Source organism: Notamacropus eugenii, chromosome 6 (genome assembly GCF_028372415.1).
Source record: "Notamacropus eugenii isolate mMacEug1 chromosome 6, mMacEug1.pri_v2, whole genome shotgun sequence".
Taxonomy (NCBI): Eukaryota; Metazoa; Chordata; class Mammalia; order Diprotodontia; family Macropodidae; genus Notamacropus; species Notamacropus eugenii.
The window spans coordinates 286,694,451-286,708,740 of record NC_092877.1 but is presented as its reverse complement, the minus strand read 5'-3'; the positions used below and the strand labels follow the sequence as shown (position 1 = coordinate 286,708,740).

Below are 14,290 nucleotides of genomic sequence, written 5' to 3'. Positions count from 1 at the left end.
CTTGGTCCTTGTATGCAGCCTTTTGACTGAGTCCAAGTTTTACAGAACAAATTCTTTTATGAAGGATACTTGTTTTGTGAAGTCTGGATTTAATCAAAAGGCCACAGCCGAGGACCTAGAGGGTCACATATGGCCTGGAGGTTGCAGTTTCCCATCCACTTGGACCTTTAGAAAAGTTTATCTCTGGTGATCCCCAAACTCCCATTTTGTAATTCTTTCCCACCTTCTGATGTAGTCATTTCTTGATACATCTATGTTCTCAGCCTTCCTGATGGTTGCTCAAAGCCTTCCTCTTTCAGTGGGGTGTGCCTTAATTAGTGACGTTCCAAGATCTCTCTTTGGTCATAAATCACTCCTTCCTTTCTTCCATACACATCAAAATTTGGATCCTCTTAATGTGATCATTATATGGACATACTAATTCATACTATGAAATGAATGACTAAGAATCTGTCTTAAGCCTCTTAGAGGAATTTGCATTGTAAATATTGTGGAGTTTTTTTGACATAAATTAATAATTAATTCTTAAGAAATCAGAGACGAGTGGGAGATATTTAAGGAAGACATCATTAAATCCCAGTATTCTTTTAAATATTTTCACCTGCCTAATTCATTTTATGGTAGGACTGACTCTAAATGTTTGTATTTACCATATAAATAAAGACTTTGCAGAAACATAATCAATACTTGGTTTGGGAGAGTCTAAATGCTACATAAGTTATTTCTACCCCCTAGGCAAGGTGTTATTGGAATAATCAACTTTCTTCCTGATAAAATAATTGACTTTATGAGGGAAAATGGGAAGGGGGTAATAAAATTCCATAAAGAAATAAAATACTGTTTCAGCAATCCTGGAATATTACTGAGAATGGGATAATACTCCCCATCCTTTTTTATGAGTAGATAATATTTTCATTAGCCTTTCTATCCTTAGACATCAAAGTAATCATCCGTGCCATTACCTGTGTGACTCCAACTTGACTTATGAAAGGTTTTCAGTTGATTGAGGGGGCTTCTCTGAAATTTAAGGAAATGAGATTCTGCTTGCCATGAATATTTCTTTGATATATATATATATATATAGATATAGATAGATAGATAGATAGATAGATAGATAGATAGATAGATAGATAGATCATGTCACCTTTTTATGATTCTTTTCTGTCTCCAGATTTCTGTGAAGACTGTCATTATATCTGATTATTGCTCTCTGTCAGTATGGTACATACAGAAGCCACACAGGTGAGTTTTCATCATAATCTAACCTGACAGAAAAAAAAAAAAAAAACATCTTCTTATGACTTTCAAAAACAAACCGGAAATATCCCTGTTTTTCCCCATTAGTCTGTAGGAGTTGGATTATTAATAGTCATCGTGGTTCTCTTATCCAAGCTCCACAGACACAAATGTACTCTCTCAAAAGTGAGATGAATGAGATAATTCTCTATTGATTGTCTTGTTCCAAGGCTAGAGGGATTTCCTATACCTCAAGGTGCTGAAATAGACGTCTCACCTACTATGTGAAAAAATATATACTCAGGAAACCTCCTAAAGAATAATTCATGCATATGATACATTTGAATGAATGCCAAAGAAAGAACATTTTGGTCCTTGTTATTTTAAACTGTGGACTTTGGGAAATTCAAGAACAGTTTAAAAAATGAATGAATGAATAAAATGACAAGAGTAGCGGCAGCAGTGACGATGATGAAAAGCTTCTTCAGTATTACCTTTTAATATTAAGGTTTATGCTTGCTTTACAAAAAATAGTGTCCATTTATTAGAAAGTAATATGGTACACTAGGGTAGATAGATGTGCTCTCTCTGGAGTCAGGAAGACACATCTTCCTGACTTCAAATTTGGCATCAGATGCTTAACTAACTTTGTGACCCTGTGAAAATCACCTAAACCTGTTTGCATCAGTTTTCTCATCTGTAAAATGAGCTGGAGAAGGAAGCATCAAACTCTAAATGGTGTCCTCAAGAGTCAAATATGACTAAAAAATGATTGAAAATATGATAAAATACTAGTAGTACCACTATTTTTACTTCTACTACTGTTCAGAATTACCTAATGTTTTAAAGGTTTACAGAGGACACTACCTTCTTTGCATCATACATGGGAGCCCTGAATCATACATGGGAGAAAAACAATCTTCCCCTCTTATAGGGCAGTTAAAAGGCAAAAACCCCTTTTAATTGACTTTTATATTATTGTCCTATATATTAAGTCCTCTGAAATCATAATCAGATACTGCATTGATAAGAATTCTGAACTATTTCAATTCTATTATGCTTTACAATATTAAGTTTTTTTACATAGCTTGATAGACTGGTTCTTCTTTGTCTCTGCATCAGTACACACAAATTTACCTGAATTCATAACAGTCATTCTTTTAAGGCACTATAATATTAGCAAATTAGACAAACACAAAAACAGTTTATGTATCCACTTTACAATCAGTAAGAATCTATTTTTTTCCTAATTCTTTTCTTCTACAAAAGATATTAGTTAAATATAGTTATGTGTATGTGCATGTGCATATATATGTGTGTGTGTGTACACATATTTATATGTGTATTTGCTATATACAAAATTTAAATATATATTTTTGCATGATCACATGTATGTGTGTGTATGTGTGCTTACGTATGTGTGAATTTTCCTTTTTCATGTCTTTGGTATTACCATGAATGCAGCAGTGCTATTGTTGCAACAACAGTTATGTATAGTTTATTGACTTCACTTTATTCCAAAATATTTCTCCATGTTTTTAGATACACTACCAGTGGCAATAGTAGTATATTCCTGCACCAATATTCAAAGAGCCACTCCCATATTTACCTTTTTTTTTTTTGACAATATGATAGTTACAATTTGAAAACTGAGTTCATAGATTTGATGCAGGAAGGCACCTTAGAGCAATGACCTCATTTTACTACAATATTATTTGCATACTACTAAGCTGCCTCCAAAATGAAAATGAAATGATGTTTTCCTTCACATTCTTCCTTTTGAAAATTGTGTGTATCCATTAAGTTCTTACTTATTAGAAAATAGACCTATCTATCTATTGGTTACCTAAATAAATTTAAATATCAAATATTTATGAAATCTCTTTGCTGTTGTTTTCCAAATTCACAACTTCTCTTCTAATTTTGGATATCTTGCTCTTGTTAATGCAAGTGCTTTCCCAATATTATGAAATCAAAACTGCATATTTTACCTTTTGTGATCACAACTACCCTTTGTCTAATTGTGAATTATTTCACTTTTGTTGTGAAATTTTTCTTCCAATCTTTTCTTTTTAAATGGTGTGTTTTATCATATTTAGGTCCTATGTGAATATATGATGTAATCTGAAAACAATATATCTAATATAGGACTTAATATATTTTTGCAATACCATGCTTGCTACACCTGATTTTTAAATTCATCTTTGTTCTCTGCAAATCATTAAGTATATTTGTTATAAATGAATTATTTCTAAGTCTTGCATTCTGATCCAGTCTCATTATCCTATATCATATGGGTAAGTTTATTCCACTCATATTCATGTTTAGAATTACTTTCCAGTGTTTAGTATATAATATTGCCATGTTTCTTCTGCCACATTCTCGATATAAGGAGAAAGAAAGTGGGAAAAGATAAGTTATGAAATCAATACTAGTCATCCATATCTGGAACTATATGAAGCCCACCTTCTACCTTTCCCTCTTCACCGAGGCCTCACTTAGATTAGTGATCTTTCTCTTTTTGGTCAGCCTTCTTTGTCTGAGGTCTGTATTCCCTCCTTAGCTCCAATTCTTGCCATTAAAATCTCTTCTCTCTCTTCTACCTTCTACAAGTTCCCTAGTTCTCTTATTATTGCGTTTCTACATTAGACCTCCTCCACTTAAATATTCACTTGACAACCTCAGATAGAGTGACATGTGTGAGATTCCTACTCCTTTAAACTCTGCCTTCAACTCAATAGTATACTTTTTTCTTTAGTCTAATTATAAAAAAGTACTTTCCCTTCTTTTTACTAGAATATTCCTTTCAATTTTGTTTATGTCCACAGACATATACATGTATATACACATGTTTATGCATATATAAATACATATATGTATTTAATGTATACAAATTGCACCTATACAGTAGTCCGTGTGTGTATGAGTATGTGCAAATATATGTATATATGTAATATATATATAATATATATCTATATAAACACACACATACAAACAGAATTCTATATAAACATACAGATAGATCTTTTTGACCTCTGTAACTGGTAAAAATTTGTAAAGAAAATTCGTAGGAAATAAACATTTGAATATCATCAAAGCTGTTCAGTTGGCTCCCATTTAGTTATTTTTATTGGTTTTCCTTTTCTTCTATATTCAATTTAGGTTTTTTAATCGGAATTTTTGAAAAGAATAAGATATTTAAGGTTCTTTTTGTCTTGTAGCTATTTTACTTTATAGGTTATTTTACTTTAAAAAAACTCTTGCTAATTTAAATTTTAATTCATCAAATAAAACAAACATTTCTATAACATAATATAATAAAAAGATGATTGCATGTAAAATTGCAAATCTATTGTGTACAACTTGCTATTCCTTTTAAATACATAATAAAATTATGTAAATTTATTAAAATTTTTTCTTCCATTAGACAGAAATATGTGTTCATGTGTGTATACATACATATAGACACATGTAAAATCCTTCCATAAATCCTTCTATTTATCAGTTTTTTCTTGTTTTTGACTGTAAATTATCTTATTTTGCCTTTTGGTGAGTATATTATATTTGATGCATCATTTTATCTTGTTCCTAAAATAGTTCTTGTACTCCTATTTATTTTTATTTTATATTTTTTGCTACTATTTCCTTTTTTGATCTAGATACTCAAGAATTGGGCTACCATATCTCTAGTTATCCTCAATTTAGAGATTCTTTTATTTTGTGATCAGTGAATTCTACTTTTATTTTGTCCTCTAGTGTCAATATTTCAGATTAATTTTCTTTTGTAATTTCTAAAAATAGAGTATGCAGGGATTGTTGTTGTGATTATAGGGTGAATTATTAGTGGTGGATAAGGTATGTGTCATGGTTTTGGGGAGCCTAGTGAAGTTTATTTAAATTAACTCTTCTTGTCTATATCTCCAGGTCATATTTCCCCTAGTACAGTTCTTGTAATAATTATCAAAAGTAACAAGTACAATGGAAAGGACACTAGCCATATACAGACTTCTCCATAAACTAATGACCACCCGCAAATCACATGGAAGGTAAGTTAGCGTAGTCAAAGTATAAAGGCTCATTAAGAGAAATTAGAGAAAGTATGTGTCAATCAAGTCATTTTTCTACCACCACCTCAAGCACCACTTCTTGAAGATGATAAGCCTTGTACTTGAGGCCCTTAACTAAGGAATTACTAATGTCCCCCAAATCTATTTTTCCATCCTATGTCCCATAGCCATCACCCAGGTAATCAATTTTGGTGTAGATGAGTTCTCTAGGAATTGTAACCCTGACCTCCTAAGCAACCAAACTACTGAATACCTGGGGAGAAAATAGTCCTAACCACCTAAGATCTTTGCCCAGTCAAATAATTCAAGATCAATAATAGATATAATTTTATCATAAGAAATAATATTAAATAATGTATATCATAATCCACTTTACCATCACACTCCAAAGGCCATGAGATCTTTGCTCTCAAATTCCAGTCTAAATATTTTGTTGTTCCTTCAATCACTTATCTATTCACTCATTTTTTTCTAATAGCTACCTAATATATTCTAATTGTGATGTTCTGTTTTCTAATATTTCTTATTGTGTTGTTGCTTTCGTCAGTTCTGTTGATTCCATTCTATTTTTCAGGATATCCTTTACTTGAATATTTTTTCTACATTTTGCTCTGGCTATTTATTCTCCCTCCAATATTTTCTTTAAGAAATTTAATGTCATTCTTTTATTCTTCCTTAATTTTTTTATTGTTTAATTCTATAATTTTGTTTGTAAGCAGTGTGGATTTTCTAAATTTCTAGTGTACCTTTAATGCATTGGTGGTTTTCTACTTGTTCATTTCTGCAGACTCTTTGATGTTAAAATTTTGACCCTATTTCCTTTTTCTTTTCAATTAATGAAAATAAACTATCTCACATCTTCTCTATTAAATATACAAATATACAAAGTACAGGAAATCAAATTTCTACCTAAATTTTGCTTTTGCATACATACATGTACACATATATATATGTACACATATGCATACATACACACATGTGGGGTTTTTGTGCGTTTTATTGTGAATCTTGAGACTAATCCTTTTGTGCAAGTAGGTATGTAGCATATTTTGCCATCAATTCTTTAGAGAGGTTATTGGTATTTGCCTTGATCAAGGTTCTTGAGTTGTCAGTCTTTGAGATGTTGTTTGTTGTATAAATTGTCCTCCTTCTCCTATTCATTTTACTCTCTATCAGTTCATAGGAGCCTTCCCAGGTTTATCTGAAGCTACCCCTTTTGTATTTTCTTAATAGACAGCAGTATCCTATTATATTCATATGCAATTATTTGTCTAGCAATTTCCCAATTGCTAGCCATTTCCACTTCTTTGCCACTACAAATAGTTTCTTCTACTTATTTCTCACTTCACTTGTCTTTACAATTACTTAAACTCCTGTCACTTTGTTCTCACCCTGCAGGACCTAAGATGAGGATGGAATGCTAAAAATTGCCAAACAGAGTTGTCAATCACTATTCTGAGGTAAGGTAGCCAGGAAGCCTAACAGATGATATCCTCTTGACCTTGCTCCCTGCAGTAGACTGGGTCTAGGACATCTATATAAAGATAAGGTTCAGGATTGTGATCACTGAGCCTGAGGCATTAAGTTTAGGTGGGATGACAAATCTGGTACCCTGATGGCTTCTTTCTGCCACAGTCCCAGTCTGGCATGCTGAACTTTTCCATTCCCACATCTCTGGATGGAAGAGAAAGTGTTAAAATAAGAATTTAAAATTTGAAAAGATTATGGATGGCAGGATAAGTAAACTGCCTATTGACCCATTTGCTTATTGGAGATCCTTTGTTGTTGTGTGTTTTTTTTTCTTTTTCCTATTATTTTATTTGTGGAGTATGTTTTATTTATGCTTTTCTTACAGTTATCTTGTTATAAGTCTTCTCTTACTATTACTATTTATTGATTCCTACCTTAATTCTCTATGGTTTTCTCTTGTTCTTGAAATGCCTTTCATGTCACTAACTTTGTCAAAAATCCCTCCTCCTCCATTTATCTATTTAATATGCTAGTAACTTTATTGGAGTAGCAATATATTTTTGAGTTGGAATTTGAAAACTATTCTGGTTAGTCAATTCTCAGTGATTTTACATGAGGTTGTAAATAATAAAGTGATAAAAACATTAGAGTTAGTGGATAAATTACACACCATCACTGTCAAGAACTTTTCCATGGGAAAAGGGAAAAAATTTAAGGTTTCACAAATCTAATTCATATGGAGTCAATGCACTTCATTGACAGTGGCCTAAACCTTTATTAAATACAGCTGATTATCTGATAGCAGTAAAGAAACTTGTCTCACATGTATCTTCAAAGAATTACTCATCAAAAACAGTCCTATTCCTATAAAATACTCAAATGTGAAAGTAATCCAAATCATGCTAAGAAACTGCATTACAACTATATAACCTGACCAGTCCTGCTATATATATATATATATATATATATATACTTATAGAGAGGTGTTTTTGTTTTATTCCATATAAGCTTTGTGCTACAAGAGTAAAGGGGTGCAAACATTTTGTGCAATCTCTGAAAGAAATTTTTTTGTCATTATATGTGGCAATTTTAGCTTGTAAATTGAACTGTTAAAAATACTTCAAGCTATGCAAGCAAAAGGACAATTTTGGGAAAAGCCATGCCTCCCCAGCTACATAAGTAGCTCCTCCCAGACAAAAGAAAAATCTAAGCTCCTGGAGATCAGAGTCTATTTCATTTTTGTTTTTGTATCACCAATATCTGACACTAAGGAAGCAATTAATAAATGTTTCTTGATCTGATTGATCCTGATATTGTTATTTTTAAATGAACTCAGAACCTCTTATATATGGAATTCATCTTACTTGTCAAGAAAGAATAGTTAGAATCATGCAAAGAATCACACAGTTACCAGTGTTGGGCCTTTTAAAATCTGTAAATAAATGTAGAGAAACACCACTTTGCACTTTTATAAGCTAAATTCCTGAATTATAACTTAAAATGGCTATGAATCTTCTTCATAGTAAGGGATGCATTCAAAGAGGAATACTCAATTTTTCATTCCACATAATATGGGTATTACATTGGATAAGTAAGTAACTTAGCTTCTTTGGGCCTCAGTTTTTTTATCTCAAAGAAGGGCATGGGTTAGGTGGTTTTTGAGGTCCTTTTCAGTTCTCAATATATTATGAGATCCTGCTAATTTCTAAAGTTCTTGACCTGCCAAATGTATCTTTAAAGACTAAGAGAGTTATGACAGCCTCTGAAAGGGGCTTGCTTAAAGTGAATGAAGATCTTACCTCATAGTGTACAAGATGGAAATAAAAGGAGAGGATACTTCGGTTCTGATCCCAAAAGGTATAATATCAAATCAGTTGCCTTTATAATAAGATGGTTCTCAAAAAGAAAAGAGTGGTGGTTTCATCGGAATCATTATAATTCACTTAGTCAACAAGTGACCAATGCTGGTGAAGATCTGGGCTGCATATATATCTATGGTGAGCAATTTATTTTTAACTTTTGAACCAGTCACACTGTCACTCTTAAGTTGTGGAGTCTAGCCAAATCCATTTCTATAACAGTTCTTCCGATCATGCTAAATTATAGATCTATTACAACATAGTTACTGCTGAAAACGTCAGTCTAAACAACATGATAAATATTTATTTAGCACCTTTTATATGCAAGTCACTCTGTTAGGTATTGGAGATAGAAAAACTATATCTTTTAGATACGCGTTGTAATTATTTAATACTATTTTAAAGCTTTTTAAATTGTACTTTAAAATAATAGGTTGAATGCCCCTATAAAATATTTTATTGGGCTATAATTTCCCAAAGATTGATGAGAGGAAGAGAGGCAAGGGGTATCTTTTGACTCAATTCTACTTATTTAATGGAATAAAATAGAATTATAGAAACTTTCTCTATTCCATCCTAAAGGGTGAATTCAGTCATCACCTTCCACTTGAAGCCTTTCCCAGTCCCATCAAATGTTCTTTCTCTCTAACTACCTTTTATTTATCTGCTCCATATTTATTTTATAGTTATACAGTACTTTTAATTTTTATACACACGTATGTATATCCATGTGTGTTATCTTCTAGAATGTACTTTGATTGAGATGTTGTTTGAATTTGAATTTTTTTTTGTTTTTGAATTTTTATTGTTTGAATTTGAATTCTCAGCTGGAGCACAATACCTAGCATATAGTAGGTACTGAATGTATGCTTGTTGACTTCTTGATAGAAAGTAATACAAGAGCTACTTCTAGTGTTAATATTATAATTAGAAATATAGAAATGAAAAACTGAAACAGTTCATATATAGATCCAGTAGAAGAATCTGTCTGGACTCAGTCCCTGTGTTTGCCACAAAACCATGTGATTTCCTATTTGATAACTACTGGGTTTTCTGATCCTCTGTGAGTTAATATTTATTATTGAATAGAAAGCTGGTATCAGAATCAAGAAGACCTGAGTACAAATACCCTTTCTAATATGTACTGATTGCGTGATCCTGGGCAACTGGCCTAACTCCTCAGTGTCCCAGTTAACCTTCTAAAACTACAAATGACAGAACGGATATAAAAACTTCATTGTTAGTGGGAATTTCCTAATAACTGTATATAAGAATGAATTTGCAGGTCAGATAGAAAAACAAAAGAAAACAAAAAGGAAAAATTCTCTGCAGCTTTGAATCTAGTGCTTCCCAGTTTGATAGATAATTAGTTTGGATTCTTTCACTTGCCAATTCGATAAGCATCCCCTTGTTCCCATTCTTACTGCTTTTCACACACAATCTAAAAATTCATTTCTGAGTTTCACCCTTTTTAGCTATTTGGGATCTGGTCAGTATTCTGCTAGCATCTGCTCCAATTCTTCATATACTAACAAAGAAATCTAGATGAAACCTCTAGTCTTTTTTAAATGACAGAATGGAAAAAAAAAATTAAGCATATTCTGCCATGCTCAATGGATTTGTCAGTCTGATATCTCAATTGAACCAAGAACAATTTAGGGACGACTTTTCCTTAGAGACAGATGGATGGACAAGATGACTTTGGGGGACTTGAGAATTCTCTGGATCACTTTCATCTCATCTCCTAATTTGCTCCTCTGTTCTTTCAACACATTCAAGCTGTTCATGGAATTCCATTACCTGTCCCCAATCTTCCTCTCCAGATGGTTTTCTCACTATGCTTTCACAACTATTTTAAACTCTCATCAAACTGGGCTACTAGATGTATCCACTTCTGTTTTCTTGTACATGTTATCCCTTTGCCAAGAATCAATCCTCATTTCTGCCTTTGTAAATGCTACTTATCTTTCAAATCACTACCTCCACAATTCCTTTATTATTTTTTTTTTCATTGGTAGTTATCTTTTCCTTTTTTCCTCTAAATTACTGTAATACTCTGTACCTCTCATGGTGCTTATCACATTGGATTATAATTATTGAAGTTCATGTCCTTAACTCCTGACAGGGAATAGATGAATAGTGAGCATATGAACTTCTATCCCTCACAGAACTTGCAACAGTAATTTGCATAGAGTTGGTAGATACTTCATTTGTTTGTTGGAAGCATACAGTTTTCTCTACTTCATTATCTAATCTGGTACTTTTAATCACTGGTTTGGCATTGGTTTTTCTTTCATATTCCACAAACTTTCCTTGAACACCTTTTTTTTTTTTTGTTGGAAAAAAGACTGTTTTAATACTATCTAATATTTTACAATGCATTAAGTGATTTCGTAAATCATGTAATTTCCATGGCCACGAGTTGAAGTGGCAATACTTTGTTTAAATTCATAGCTACTATTTTCTTGTTTGTGTTGTTCTTGTGGTTGTCCAGTCATTTCAGTCATGCCCAACTTTTCATAGCCTCATTTGGGGTTTCTTGGCAAAAATGTTGGAGTTGTTTATTATTTCCTCCTCCAGATCATTCAACAAATGAGGAAACTAAGACAACCAGGGTTAAGTGACTTTCCCAAGGTGACACAGCAAGTAAGAGTCTGAGGCCAGATTTGAACTCAGGAAGATGAGTCTTCCTGACTCCAGGACTGGCTCTCTATCTAGTGTACCACCCAGCATTTTCTCATTCATATTGTGCCAAATGATTTTAGGGGACTTAGAAATTTCTCTAGAACCACCAGATCAGGGAGCAAATGTTACATTGTATTTGGCACTGTAAGGATAGATAGAATATCCTCCTTGACCTGCTAAAAGGAGAAACCCAAATAAGTTCTCCCTCAGCACCCCAGGGAAGCTGAGTTACCTTGTCAAAGTAAAGCCGGTAGAATGGCAGTATTTTATCCTCACCCTGAGCATGAATCATTGCCGGTTTCCAGATCAAGGCTCCATATTTCCTTTCCTCAAGATCTAGCCATGGCAAACTCCTGTAGAAACCCACTGGATTTCACTGGTTTGGAATAAGGTGCCCTATGCCTTCCACAGCCCCAGAAGGCATTCTAGGTCTATGAGAGTCCCCAGAAGAGTACGCAGTTTCAGATTAAGACCCCAGCATGGTACCTACTTTCACATTGGGGCCAAGAAGATCATTCCATCATTCATGGTGAATCTCCTTCACTTTGGAAGTAACTCCTCTTAACAAAGCTTACTTGTTTTACTATTTTTGAAATTTCCATATTTTCTTGTATGGAACTTTTGCCATTTTGAACCTCCCTAAGTATATATTAATGAAAGCACAAGTTTACTTTTTTAACATTTAAATTCATTTTTTTTTAATTTTTAGTTTTAATCATTCATTTCCACAAGATTTTAAGTTCCAAATTTTCTCCCCAGCTTTTCCTTTCCCCCACCCGCAGATGGCATGCATTCTGATTGGCCCTTCCCCCAATCTGTCATTCTTTTTATCATCCCCCCCTTATCCCCTTCCCTTTTACTTTCTTGAAGGGCAAGATAGATTTCTATACCACATTGCCTGTATATCTCACTTTCCAGTTGAACGTTAAAAACAATTTTTTAACATTTGTTATTAAAACATTGAGTTGCAAACTCACTACCTCCTCCCTTCCCTCCCCCCCTCCCGAGAAGGCAAGTAATTCAATGGAGGTTATACATGTATAGTTATGTAAAATACTTCCATAATAGTCATTTTGTGAAAGATTAACTATATTTTCCTCCATCTTATCCCACCTCCCAATTATTTGATTTTCTCTTTTGACCCTGTCCCTTTTCTAAAGTGTTTACTTCTGACTACCCCCTCCCCCAATGTTCCTTCCTTTCTGTCATCCTCTCTCTTAACCCTTTATCCCCTCTTTTCCTATAGGCTAAGGTACCCAATTGAGTGTATATCTTATTCCCTCCTTAAGCCAAATTCAATGAAAGTAAGGTTCACTCATTCCTTTTCATGACCCCCACTTCCTCTCCATTGTGAAGCCTTTTTCTTGCTTCTTTATGTGAGATGATTTACCCCATTCTATCTTTCCCTTTCTCTTTCTCCCAATATATTCTTCTCTAATTCCTTAATTTTTTATATGTCATTCATTCATATTCAACTCTTCCTGTGCCCTCTATCTATATCCATATCCATGTCTATATCTATCTCTCTATTTATCTATCTATCTATCTATCTATCTATCTATCTATCTATCTATCTCTCTCTCTCTCTCTCTCTGTCTGTCTGTCTGTCTGTCTATCTATCTGTCTGTCTGTCTGTCTATCTATCTATCTATCTATCTATCTATCTATCTATCTATCTATCTATCTAATCTATTTCATCCAACTACCCTAATACTGAGAAAGTTCTCATGAGTTTCAAATATCATCTTTCCATGTAGAATGTAAATGGTTCAACTTTAATAAGTATCTGATGATTTCTCTTTCTGTTTACCTTTTCATGCTCCTTTTGATTTTTGTATTTGAAAGTCAATTTTTCTGTTCAGCTCTGGTCATTTTATCAACAATACTTGAAATTCTTCTATTCATTGAATATAAATTTTTCCACTGAATGATTATACTCAGTTTTGTTGGGTAGCTGATTCTTGCTTTTAATCCTAGCTCCTCTAACTTCCAGAACAACATATTCTAAGCCCTTTGATCCTTTAGTGTAGAAGCTGGTAGATCTTGTGTTATCTTGATTGTATTTTCACAATACTTGCACTATTTTTTTCTGTCTCCTTGCAATACTTTCTGTTTGACTTGGAAACTCTGTAATTTGGCTACAATATTTCTAGGAGTTTTCCTTTTAGCATCTCTTTCTAGAGGTTATTGGTGAATTCTTTCCATTTCTATTTTACCATCTGGTTCTAGGATATAAGGGCAGTTTTCCTAGATTATTTCTTGAAAGATAATGTCTCGATTCTTTTTATGATCATGGCTTTCAGGCAGTCCAATAATTTTAAAATTATCTCTCCTGGATCTATTTTCCAGGCCAGTGGTTTTTCCCATGAGATATTTCACAATATCTTCTATTTTTAAGTTATTTTGGTTCTGTTTCATAATTTCTTGATTTCTCATAAAGTCATTAGTTTTTATTTGCTCCATTCTAATTTTGAATAAATCATTTTCTTCACTGAGCTTTTGGACCTCCTTTTCCATTTTTCTTATTCTGCTTTTTAAGGCATTCTTCTTCTTATTGGCTTTTGGACAACTTTTGCCATTTGGGTTAATGTATTTTTTAGGGTGTTGTTTTCTTCAGTATTTTTGGGATCTCCTTTAGCAAACTTATGACTTGTTTTTCATTAATTTGTCATACCAGTCTCATTTCTCTTCCCAAATTTTTCTCTTCTCCTTTTATTTGTTTTTAGAAAACCTTTTTGAGCTCACCCATGACCTGCGACCAATTCATATTCCTCTTAGAGGCTTTAAAGTAGGCTTTAATGTAATGCCTCTGCTGTCTTCCTTTGGTTGTATGCCCTGATCTCCTTGTCAACAAAGTAAGATTAAGAATCTGAGTTCTTTTATGATGTATCCTCATCTTTTCAGTCAAACATTTGACTTTCTAACTCTGTCAAAGTAGGAATCTGCTTCCAGTGGGTGTGGGAGTGGGATGGT

At 33.2% G+C, this 14,290-nt stretch overlaps 1 long non-coding RNA gene across 1 annotated transcript in view; it reads right to left on the bottom strand.

Moving 5' to 3' along the window:
• Positions 1 to 952: 952 nt before the first annotated feature.
• LOC140509511 (uncharacterized) overlaps positions 953 to 14,290 on the bottom strand; it is a 138,364-nt gene continuing 125,026 nt past the window's right edge. The window contains exons 4-5 of the long non-coding RNA XR_011968793.1: positions 1,145 to 1,265; positions 953 to 1,017 (exon numbers count right to left, since the gene is read on the bottom strand). This is a non-coding gene — a long non-coding RNA (uncharacterized lncRNA). The remainder of the gene's footprint in view (positions 1,018 to 1,144; positions 1,266 to 14,290) is intronic.